This window comes from Hemicordylus capensis, chromosome 14 (genome assembly GCF_027244095.1).
Source record: "Hemicordylus capensis ecotype Gifberg chromosome 14, rHemCap1.1.pri, whole genome shotgun sequence".
NCBI lineage: Eukaryota > Metazoa > Chordata > Lepidosauria > Squamata > Cordylidae > Hemicordylus > Hemicordylus capensis.
Window position 1 is genome coordinate 18837330 of NC_069670.1, and position 12956 is coordinate 18850285.

General features: G+C 43.9%; 1 long non-coding RNA gene across 2 annotated transcripts in view; it reads right to left on the minus strand.

The window, feature by feature from the left end:
• Positions 1-12956, minus strand: part of LOC128337167 (uncharacterized) — a 67949-nt gene that overhangs the window by 20438 nt on the left and 34555 nt on the right. The window lies entirely within an intron of this gene.

The following is a 12956-nucleotide window of genomic DNA, read 5'->3' on the forward strand; positions in this document are numbered from 1 at the left end:
CTCCTTATTAAACACATAGGCCCAACTACACAAGAACTGAGTTCCTACTGCACAATTCTTTTGGAAGTTCACAAAGCACATCCAGCTGCATATTAGAATAAACCCTCCCATTCTGACATTTCCCCACCTGCCCCAGTTCAAGCACCGGATCTCTTTCAATATCTATGTGTGACTCCCCATCCACTCAGATGCTATTTGGGTCACGAATTATGAGCTTCCTCCATAAACAACTGGGTGGGGGTGGGGATCTCTGACAGTTCTCATCTGGCTTGTAACATTTTGGTACACACATATTCTTGTCATGCTGCTTGAGAACTGCAGTGCTCCTGTTAACGGCCATGCATCGTGAGTCCAGAGGTCCCCCTTCATCTTGGTTGGCTGCTGAAATGTGGAAGGAGGAGACATCAGTAGCTCCTGCAGTGATAGCAGATTTCCCCACTAGGTGGCGGAATCCACCACCCTACACAAGGTGCATGTTCCAGTTGGGTGCATCTGTTCTTCCACCATCCTCCTCTTCAGCCTCCTCGTGGAAGTGGAACATGATGCTGGTAAATTGGAGGGGGCTCTGCTCTGCATGCTGACAATGAAGGGGGCTCCCCTTTCGTGCACGTGGGACAGGGCCTTCTCAGTCATTGCCTCCAGACGTTGGAATGCTCTCCCAGTGGGCATCCACTCCTCAGTCTCCATCACAGTTTTTAGAAAGCAAGTGGAATCCTGGCTTTTTACCCAGGCTTTTTATATGAGTGTTTTTGTCGTTGCTGCTGTATTTTATGGTCCTATTGTGTCTGTTTTTTAAACTTTTAATTAGGTCCGTATTTTTATATTCCAATTGAATATTTTGGTTGTGTAACTGTTTTATAGTCTTCTATTGTTTTAAATGTTTTGTAAACCGCCTTGAGACAGTTTTAATGCAAGGTATAAAAATCTAACGATAAATGAAATAAATGACAGGGAGAGTTTCTGGGAAAAGGAGGAATTGCAGGAGTGGGCAGCAGGGCTATTGCTGGGATTGAAAAGCCACCCTCCCCCTTACTGGGTTTGGGCCTCTTGGATTTCATTTGTTTAACCCTGCCTGTCACACACAGGAGACAAATTTGTGTTTTATCTCCGTCTGCCTATCCTTTGGAATCTCAGTGTTAAGCTCTCAATCAGAAGGGCAGTTATTCAGCTCTGGAGCATCCCTTTCATGAGGCATGGTGAAGCAGTCATCTTAGAGCAGGAGTTCCCAACCTGTGGGACTGCAGATGTTGCTGAACTACAACTCCCATCACCTCCAGTCACAATTTACTGTGCCTGGGGGTGATAGTCTACCTATCTATCTATCTTTCATTCAAAAATTTCTTGTATACTGCCTCCTCCAAAGACTCTAGGCAGTGAACAACAACACCAATAACAATTAAAAATAAATAAATAAAGGGCAAAAGCCTGGCAAAACAGGTAGGTCTTAAGATGGGATTTAAAAGCAACTAAGGAGGGGGCTGAACGAATGGGGGGGGGACGAATCGGGGGTGGGGGAAGAGTGTTCCAAAGAAGAGGGGCGGCCACAGAGAAGGTCCTCCTATGGGCCCAGGCACCAGGGCCAGCTGAGAAGACCTCACAGGACAGGATACAACCGGCTGGGAGAAGTGATTCCAGAGCTATACAGGTGCTAAGCCCGTAAGGGTTCTGTAGGTGAGAACCAGCTCTTTGAGAACAGGCAACCAGTGCAGTGAGAATAAAAGAGGTGTGACACTATCAATTCTACGGCCACCTATATGGAGGTGGGCCACTGCATTTTGAAGCTTCCGAAACATTTTCAAAGGCAACCCTAGATAGAGCGCATTACAGTAATCCAAATGAGAGGTAACAAAGGCATGAGTTACTGTTGCCAGGGCCTGAAGGAGTTGCAGTTCCGCAACATCTGGAGTTCCACCTCTGTCTTAAGAGGGTGGGCATAGGGCTGCAGTGAGCACTGCAGCTGTGTCACTGTGTGGCACCCCACTTGCATGCCCTCTGAGTCCTGGGGCTGGGAGCAGGCAGTATTTGGCGCCTCGTCTCAGGGCCCTTAAGACCTCAGGCTACCCCATTCAGCTCTTGCACATGATGTCATTCAAGACTCTGCAAGCTCCAGTTTGCATAGAGTAGGGCTTCCCAAACTTGGCTCGCCAGCTGTTGTTGGACTACAACTCCTCTCACCCATCATGATGGGATTTGTAGTCCAATAATACCTGGGGACCCAAGTTTGAGAAGCTCTGGCACAGAGAGAGATGGGGCTGCTTCAGACACAAACACTGATCCTCTGTTGGATTTGAGAGTCCCTGCTGTGCTCTTTCGTCCGAATGTGCCTCTCAAATTCACCCGAGGTTCAAGTTGACCAAACGGAGCTTTAACGCCACAGTGGGCGGTTGGCTTGTTTGTTTTAAGAGTGGCTGAATTTGCCATTGTGCTGCATCTGAACCAACCCCCAGGCTTTCTTCTCAGTTGTTGCAAGAGGCTCAGCACAGAACAGCCCAGAAACAGCCGTGGATTGGGCGAATGGAGGAGGGAAGGGTCAAAGAAACCACTGAGCAATGACAGCAAAATGAACCATGTGGCTGTCGGGTCCATCTGTGGAGGGAATTCTCTGCTTGTTTTTTGAAGCTTGTTTAGAAGCTTTCATGCCTTTCGTCTGACAGGGCCCATGGTCTTGCTATTAAGATGGGATTGTTTAGAATAGATTCTAAAAGAGACAAGACAGAGAGTGCTCATCCACTATTCCATTTAAATGTCCTCTTATAATGGGCATTTCCATATTCTTTCCAGCAACTGAGGTTGCTTTCCCACAATTAGCAGCAAATGGAATTAAGAGAGTTTCATCTCCGACAATGAAACAACTTGAACAAATGATTTTCAGGGCATGTGAGTTGTAGGGCCTTGGCTGGCACTCCCAGTTTGGCTAAGTAGTGAAGGGAGACATTTGTCTCTCTTTTGCTAATCTAATGCTATGGGTTGGATCCAAAGAAACGTGAGCAGAAAGAAAGTAGGTACTACCACTGTAAGGTAAAGGAAAGTGTGCCATCGAGTCGGTGTCGACTCCTGGCGCCCACATAGCCCTGTGGTTGTCTTTGGTAGAATACAGGAGGGGTTGACCATTGCCATCTCCCGTGCAGTATGAGATGATGCCTTTCTGTATCATTACCTATAAAGCCCTGAATGGTTTAAAGTAAAGTAAAGTGTGCCTTCGAGTCGGTGTCGACTCGTGGCGCCCACAGAGCCCTGTGGTTGTATTTGGCAGAATACAGGAGGGGTTGACCATTGCCTCCTCCCATGTAGTATGAGATGATGCCTTTCAGCACCTTCCTATATCGCTGCTGCCCAATATAGGTGTTTCCCCATAGTCTGGGAAACATACCAGTGGGGATTCGAACCAGTAACCTCTGGCTTGCTAGTCAAGTCATTTTCCTGTTGCGCCATGTAGTAGCTATTTAAAGACCACTTTCCCACAAAGGTTCTCAGAGTGTTTTACACCAGAAAATACATAATTACTGAATAAGTTGGTTCCCTGGCCCCAGAGGGCTCACAATTTAAAAAGGAACATAAGGTAGATACCAGCAACAGCCACTAGAGGGACGCTGTGCTGGGGTTGGATAGGGCCAGTTGCTCCCCACTACTAAATATTAGAGAATTACCACTTTCAAAGGTGTCTCTTTGCTCAGTTAACAGGGGATAGCAAATGCTTGTGCACAAAAGGGCACAAGAGTTCACAGGGGCTTCCAGGGCAGAGGATGTGAATTCCAGGCAGGCTTGAGCACAGACCCCCTTGCTGTAGAAATAAAAGATCGGTCTTTCAGAAATATGTTGGCATCTCAGAACATGGCAGGTTGTGGCACAGGAAGCGAGGTGCTGTCGGCCACGGTGGGGGCAGGGGAGGCAGGAAATGGGCAGGACAAGGAATACTGCCCCACTTCCCCCATAGCTTCATTGCTTGCATCACAACCACTTTCTGTTTTTACAGAGTTACTGGCTTAGAGGGAGAAGTCGGATACACATCTCAAATCTGTTGAGCCATCTATTGTGTTTTTAGTTTACACAATTCTGAATTTCTACCGAGGAAGAAATTATGACCAAACTGATGACAAAAAAGTGTGTGTGTGTGTGTGTGTGTGTGTGTGTGTGTGTGTGTGTTTTTAGGAAGACTTCCACACACTGGAAGCCAGAAATGGCTGTGCAATGCCCTCACAGAAGCCTCAAGATCGCTCTTCTGTTTGGAACCTTGCTCTGCTCTTTCCTTGGTGAGTCTTCCAAAATTTGCTAAACATTCTGATATCGTTTAGAGCTGGAATATTGCTAAATACTCCCAGATTGACTAAAACTGAGGGAACAAGAGAGGAGAGGCAATGTATGAGAGGCTGCATTCCCATATTACTTGGAGCTGAGGGTCCAACCCCCAGTTCGGTTCGAATCTGAACCTGCAGCCCGAACCTGAGGGCTGGTTCAGTTCGGATCCGAACCGCTGAACCGCCCCGGTTCAGATCCAAACCGGTTCACACATCTCTACTCCCAGCATTGGGACATTTGTTTATTTACATGTACAGTATATCTAATCTTATTCCAAGCAATTGGGTGGATATCAGGCATTTTGAATCACATAGATAGACAAATGATCATTAAAGATCTGATGATAAAATCTGGTAAGAGGACATGCCCGGGGATAAGAGAGGAGGATGTAAAGGAAAGAGAGAACTGAAAATGTAAATGTTGAGCTTAAGAAAAACATATTACCATTTGTTCTTCTAACATAAGTGAGAGGGAGAAGCCATCTTCGCCAAATCCAATTGTCCAGATTGGAACCATCTTACTGTAGTAAGAACATAAGAACTGTACCAGGGGCCTTGGCTTGATTGTTCCTCCTCCTCCTCGACTTCTCTTTTCTGTCTCCCACTTTTTCCTTTGTTTCAAATAGGCACTGTAAGTAAACCATCGGGAAATCCTTCCCCGTATCAGGTGGATGGGGTCCTGGGAGGAACCGCTTTGCTTCATCTAAATATCTCCTCCTCAGCAAAAGGAGTGGAGAGAACTGAATGGGAATTTCAGACCCAAACCAATCAGGGACTTGTGAATGCTGAATTCAGAGATGGGAAAATGGAGATGCCTGATCCCAGTGACAGGTTTGGGAAAAGGCTGAAAGTGCTTAATGTGACCATGCTAAGTATTAAAAACCTGGTGCTGGATGACGGTGGAATATACAGGAATCGTGTAAGGTTTGATACAGCAGTGAATGAAGACTATACATTCAACCTCACGGTTCACAGTAAGTTCCTTTTCATGCATCTTCTGTGTCCCCCTGAAACTACAGAATGAGACCAGCACCATTCTTCCTTTGCACTTAACTACTGACAGTAGGTGGGCGGCAGGGAAGGTTCATGCATGTGTCATTCCTTTTCAATAGAGCCAGTTCCAGAACCAAAGATATCCCACCATCTAATCTCCAATGCTTCAGCTGGGTGCAATGTGACCCTGAAGTGTCAGGTGCCGCCTGGAAAGGGGGACTTTAATGTCTCCTGGAAAAGAGGGAACTTGGCTGGTACTTTGGAAGGAATTTCTGACTGGTTCTGGATTTCTGCCAGTGGCACAGATCTCTGCCTGCTCTGGCAGCCCAGCAACTCAGACCCAACCTTGACCTGCATGGTCAGCAATCCTGCTGATCAGAAGAGCGTCTCATACAGTTTTCCTTCTGGTGTTATTGTTAGAAAATATTTTTGATTACCTATGGTTGCTGGTAGTGGTCCAGATATATCGCTGTGGATCAGTTCTAGGAGTCTTCTGGTCTTCCTTTCACTCTGCTTAGGAAATGGCTTGTTAACTGCTTTGGACTTAAGACAACAAACACAGTTAGTTACAATATTACATGGTACAAAATCAATGCCATTAGCTAATCCCTTTTCCTTCATGTTCTGGATTGACTCATAGCTCCTGTGTCCTAGGCGTCTATGCCACAGTTGCAAGCAGTTTTCATGCAGGCATGACTTAGCAAGGTTCACTTCATTAGGCTGGTATGCCTCAGGTTTGGACTGGGCTAGTCTTTCTCTGTCTGTCTTCGATACAGATTGCTCCTCCACACTGTAAAGACCTCTGGATTTAGAGCCTACAAGGCAAACTTCTCCATTCTGGGTAACAACACATTGTCTGTTTTTAATATACAGTTCACAGCCTTGTTTCTCTAGCTTGGATATTGAAATCAAGGAGCTTGAGAAGTCAGGGATATGCAAAACATCTTTAAGAAAAAATGGTTTAACAGATCCATCCAGTAACTTACAATACAAAATTCCTTCGCCTTTCTTCTTGGCTTTAATTGTAGTATTATTGCCCAAATAAGCAGTCTCTTCAGGAATATCAAACAATTCAGTATAGAAATCCAAATTATTTGAAATATTAACAGAAGAACCAGAATCAAAAATGAACTTTTCATCGCTTTGCATCAAGCAAACATTAAAGCCTTTGTTCAAATATCTTTCTGTAAACTTAAAATCCTTTTTCTGATTCTTGGGACAGTTCGCCACCTTGTGGCCAAATTGGTTACACAGAAAACATCTAAAGGCATTAGTCCCAGCTGGCCTCACTTCAGGAGCAGTCTCTCTGCTGGCGGTCATGTGTCCTCAGTCCTCTCTCTCTGGACTGAGTTTCCTTGGCAACAAAGACAGATCTCTTTGTATGTAAATGTGAGGGCCCCATGCAGTTTCCTCTTGCAGCATTCCCTCCCCACCTTGGGTTTCCCCTGGAATGGTCAATTGTTGCTTTAGAGCAAAGTTACTTTCCAATTCACTTTCATAGCGAGAATTCAAAACTTTCCTCCTGTTTGTTTCAGAAGATCATGTTTGTACTGCTTCCTCAAAGCTTAGATTGGTGTGGGTTTCCAATTGGCCGATTATACTGCTATAGCTGGGGGGCATGCTTAGGAACAGAGCTTCCAGCTTCTGACTCTCTGTAAATTTCTCCCCTGCCTCTTTAAATTGAAAAAAGAAATCTTCCAGAAATCCCATATATGTAGCAAAACAGTCCCCAACTTTATACCTGAGATCCTGCATTTTCTTTCTCAAGTTAAAGGTGTATGCCCACTCCTTCTTCATATGCAAGGAATCTAGCTTGCTTAGCATTTCCCTTGAGGTTCCAAGATCACATATCGTGTAAAGATAATTTTTACTCACAGAAGCTGCAATCAAAGCTTGAGATTTCACATCCTTGATCAGCCAGTTTTGTCTGGCAGTCTTCTCAGCAGCCATGGTTCCATCTGCGGGGGGGGGGGGTTCCTCCTCAGTAACTTTTTAGAGTCCTTCTGCTTTCAGTGCAAGCCTCAATCTGGTTTTCCATTCCAAATTGTCTGCGTTCAAGATAGTCAGCCTGAGTTTTCCCTCTAGGTAAGTAGCCATCCTCACTGGCTCCAAAAGGCAGTTGCTGCAGGTTAGCAATTCAAAGTGTCCATGCTAGATCTCACTGGATCTCCTGGAACAAACCTAACTCTCTAGTTGCAGTACACACAGCTCAAAATACTGGGCTCCCATAACCTGATGGAAATTCTCTGTGGTGAGAGAACCCCTTTCTCATTCTAGCAGAATGCACAGAGGCACAACACAGCGGAATTTAGTTAGGCATGCGTGTATGCTGAGAGTAAAGTAACTTGGAGCCAATTCATAGTTTCAAATCAATATATAAGGCATTTATTAAGGAACTCCATTCTAGATAGGAAAGTGAGGAGTTAGGATCTCTAATCTATCTATCTAGCTGGATGCAGATGGATTCTGCATCTTCTCTGCACACATGGTGCAGGGAGAGGAGCTTGCCATGTTGCAAGGTAGAAGGACAGGTAGGGAAGAGAGAGAGGAAGGAAGTTAATCCCTGAGATTAGCAATCTACATATCCAAAGGGATAGTGTCAGAGCAGTGGAAAAGGGGTGACCAATGCCTTGACCCTCTAGCCCTCTGACTCACTAGTCTGTCCTCCACTGTCTTAGACAAGAGACAGCGCAAAGTCCTTTAACTTCCAACACCTGGGACCCCCCTTCTGCATGCAAAACATGTGCTCTTTTACAGAACTAGAGCCCCATGATCCCTAACAGACAAATGTACACCACAGTTAACACAGATTAGAGATTCTAACATAAAACACAGAACACTGGAAAGCAGAACTGCACAAATAGTCAAAGGGAACCATGCTAGTAACAAACACCAAGGCTGAAAGCTAAGCAATTAGCACAAGGCCAGCCATGGTAGAGATGTTTGTTTTTTAAAAAAAAACTTGCTCTTGTTAAATTAGTGGGAATCATCAACTTTCTGATGCCAATCTACCCAATGTCTGCTTCTGCTTTAACATGCCACAGGGCTCTTTGTCTGCTCTTTGCCCCTCTACGCTGATTCTCACCCTCTCTCACCCTGTGCTGCTGCTCTTCTGCTTCGGATTTCAGCCAGCCCTCAGCATCAGTCTTCCACCTATTTTCTTTCATCCATATGCAGAACGAGTTTTGTGTTGGGCAGCAGTATCAAGGCAATGTGTGCAAATTTTGTGCTATTATAGATACAAGTGTACACACACACACACACACACACACAAATATGAAAGAAAAAAATGGATTTCACAGTTTTTTCCTTTCTTCCACTTCACATTTGTATGTATATCTCAACCAAATGATAAAGAAAAGATTCAGTCCTGAACAAAAAAATATCTTGAGTTTATCCCAGTGAACACAGGTTTACTATGGAGTAAATGTGTGTGTGTGTGTGTGTGTTTAGTTTATGCCAGCCAACCTTAATAATGTTTAGCCACTCTAGTACTTGTTTCATAGTTAAAATAATGAGTTTAGTCTCCTTTGTCTCCTGCTCTCAGTACCCCACTTTAGTTAAAAGCCTGGTTAGAGCATTGGATGAGAATTGGGTTCAAATCCATCCATACTCAGCCAGGAAACTCGGGGATAACCTTAAACTAGATACTCTCTCTCATCCTAACCCACCTCACAGGATTGTTGTAAGAATGAAAGTAGGAAGAAAGGATCATACAAACACTACCCTGAGCTCTGCAAACAGAAAGAGAAGTCATCCACCAGAAATCAGTAATCAGCTGAGACAATCTCTGAGGCGAGTCTCATGATCAGTGAGACTCACCTGAATGGGGTTAGCGGGGAGAGCGGGCTTAGCCTCTCTCTCTCTGAGTGTGACCTTTGGAGGTCCAAGTTGGTCCTTACAAGTTGTTGGTGGAAGAATAACCCTTGTTTACAGGTTAAATTGCTAAATGAGCTTGAATTAAATATTTTACTCATCAGCACAGACATCAAGGAGATTCAGTACAGTAAGAAAAGGAGATAATATAACTGTGGTGATCCTGCTTACTCAACTGTCCCTGGAAAGGTTACTAGAAAGCTGATTGGGATCTACCTTTAGCAAGGGTCACCAGGGCAGCTTCAGAATCTGTTGCTGGGGCCAGAATTCAAGCCTGGAAGACATGAAATGGTAATAAGAGCCTCTTTCAGGATGCTAGCTAGCATTGTTCTTCTGCATGTGGTGGCAGCATATGAAGAGCTGGCAGGCTTATATGGGAGGGACAAGGAAGGGTAGCCCACCCTTTTCCTCAGCTTCAAAACAGCTGCGACATTGTGTTTACGGAGTCATTCATTCGGTGGGGGAAGTTAGAAGCACATCTCTGATCTGCTGGGCCACCCATCATGTTTTGATTAACCCAGTTCCAGATATACCCTCTTTTGTGTAAATTAGTGGTGATCAACAAAGGTGTCTGTTTGTTTAGGAAAACTTTGGCACATAGGAAATAGAGATGGTTGTGAATGTGAAATGACCTCGCAGCATCTCAAGATCAATCTTTTGTTTGGAACACTAGTCTGCACTTTCCATGGTGAGTCCTTCAATGCTTGCTAACCATTTGATTTGATGCACACAAAGCTAAGCTTGCTTTGCTGCTAGCAAGGAGACTGAAATGGGTATTTTCAAGTGTAGAGAGTGTTTGGGGGATGCAGAGAAATCTACCATTGTCATTGCCACAGGGAGTAGTCACTGCTTGGGCTTTCCATTATTTTGTTACTCTGCAGCTTTTGTAGGATGATAGGATGCAACCCAAGCATAAATTAATCACTGAACTGATAAAGAAGCTATTGAAAGATGAGAGACAAGGTGAATGTTGATAAATGGATTTGTGCATGTAATTTGGAGAAAATAAAACTGTTTAGAACCATCTGCTTTCTTGCTTGCATTGCATTCTGGCCTGGGCCCTTAGCCATTCTACTAAGGTCTACTTCAAGGGGTTGAAATAGAACAACATGAATTTAAGCATTTCTGTTAAGCATTCCCCTCCCTTCCAGGTAAACAATATCCAGGCGGGAGGCACAGGGGTGTGTGTGACAGGGGTTGGAAAATATCCTCGCCCATGTCTAGAGAAGTTTGAGATTCAAGATGTTAAAATTGTTGGACAGCATGAACTTAAGATTGGCTTATATGCTGATACTCTGCTCATGGACACATTTAAAGTCTTCCTTCTCATGTGTATTAAATATAATAGAAAGAAGTGAGTGAACTTCGGGATGCAATATAAATAAAACAAAGACAGAATTATTCAATACTTATATATTAGAGATGTAATGCTAATTAATGCACACAGTTGTTTAATTTAAATTGGACAAACAAAACTAAAACATTTGGGAGTATATATTTTGAGAAATTTAGAGGAGATAGTGAAAATTAATTATGATGTCTTATGGAGAAGAAAATATAAAAGAAATATAATATAAATATAAAAGAAGGAAATATAAAAGAAAACCAACTCCAGATAACAACTGTATTTGTTGTGCTTCGCGAGGGAGGCAGTTGTAAAAATGTTAGTAAGTTGCAGCACAGACAGACAGACAATTCTCAGACAGACTGAGAATTGCCATGAGGGGCTGGCACTGATTCGCTCTGAGCCCCGCACTCCACTCGGAACAGCCCTTATTTTTCTTAATAGATCATTCTATGGCCCCAGAGGCGTATCTAGGGAAAATAGCGCCTAGGGCAAGCACTGAAATTGTGCCCCCGTCCAAACATCTGACACCCATCTTTCAGATAACTTTACCATAATATCAGCTGAAAAATACAAGTTAGGCTCGTTAATCTTTTAATATTTCAAAAACTATTTAGCAGTGGACGTAGCCAGACCAAAAAATGCTGGAAAACTACAAATTTCAGTATGCTGGGGCTCATGAAATACCCAAATACTATGTGGAGGTGTACTTGGAAAACTAAACAGAAGTACCTGTCTCATTATCTACTAGCATCACCATTACATAAGTTTTAAAATTAAATGGAGAATTTGACTTTTCCCAGATACTCTGAAAATAATTAAAGGATATGCAGAGTAAACTGTATCACTGCTTGGAATATATTCTAGTATTTCAGAAAGACAGTTAAAATGAGAGAAAGAGAGCAAGAAACTCCCAGTAGGCCTTAATACAAAGGATTTCACACTGATTCAAAGACAAACTCACCATTTAATAGTCATATTATTAAGACATCACGTTTAACTCACTTATCACAAGAAGCAAAGTAAGAGCAAATGAATACAATCCTAATTCATAAACTTCAGCTCAATATTCACAAGCCCTGATTCTCTGTACATAGTGCCAAACTGAATATGTGTACATAACTTATATTAAATTAATTTTTTTAACCTGTAGCCCCTTCAGGGGGCTTCCTAAAGGCCATGGGAGGTCTGCAAAGGTAACCCTTCCCCCTGCTGGCCTCTTAATTCACCGCTGCAGCCTGGGCTGGGGGCCTCGCAGGGACCATTTGAGCATGTGCGGTGGCCATTTTTAAAAATAATGTTTTTTGTTTTTTTTAAAGGCCATTGAAAACAAAATGGCTGCCTCTCATGCTCAGTTGGCCTCTGCGAGGCCTGGCATGGCCTAGGGCCTCACAGAGGCCATTTGAGCATGCACGGTGACCATTTTGTTTTTGGCAGCCATTTTAATTTTTTTTTTCATTTAAAAAAATGGCGCCCCCTTCAAGTGGTGCCCGGGGCACGTGCCCTGCCTGCCCTACCCTAGATATGCCCCTGTATGGCCCTAAACAAGCTGGAAATGACATAAAAGAAGATAGACTGCCCAGCAGACAAGGGGGGATGAAATAAAAGACAGAACTGAAATCTTAAATGTTGAGCTTAAGGGGAAAAAATGGCAGTTTGTTCTTCTGATATAGAGGTCATTCTGACCAGTCCATTCTTTCAGATGTAAAAAGAATATGATAATGTGGCTTGATTCCCCACCCCCCCCACCCCGCCCCTGACTTCTCCTTTTCTCTCTCCCACTTTTTCCTTTGTTTTAAATAGGCACCGTAAGTAATCCATCGCGAAATCCTTCCCCATATCAGGTGGATGGGGTCCTGGGAGGAACCACTTTGCTTCATCTAAATATCTCCTCCTCAGCAAAAGGAGTGGAGAGAACTGAATGGGAATTTCAGACCCAAGGCAATATGGCACTTGTGATTGCTGAATTCAGAGCTGGAAAAATGGAGAGGCCTGATCCCAGTGACAGGTTTGGGAAGAGGCTGGAAGTGCTTAATGTGACCACGCTAAGTATTAAAAACCTGGTGCTGGATGACCGTGGAATATACAGGGCTCGTGCAAGGCTTGAAAAGGCAGTGAATGAAGAATATACATTCAGCCTCATGGTTCACAGTAAGTTCCTTTTCATGCATCTTCTATGTCCCCCTGAAACTACAGAAGGAGTCCAGCACCATTCTTCCTTTGCACTTAACTACTGACAGTCAGTGGGCGGCAGGGAAGGTTCATGCATGTGTCATTCCTTTTCAATAGAGCCAGTTCCAGAACCAAAGATATCCCACCATCTAATCTCCAATGCTTCAGCTGGATGCAATGTGACCCTGAAGTGTCAGGTGCCGCCTGGAAAGGGGGACTTTAATGTCTCCTGGAAAAGAGGGAACTTGGCTGGTACTTTGGAAGGAATTTCCGAC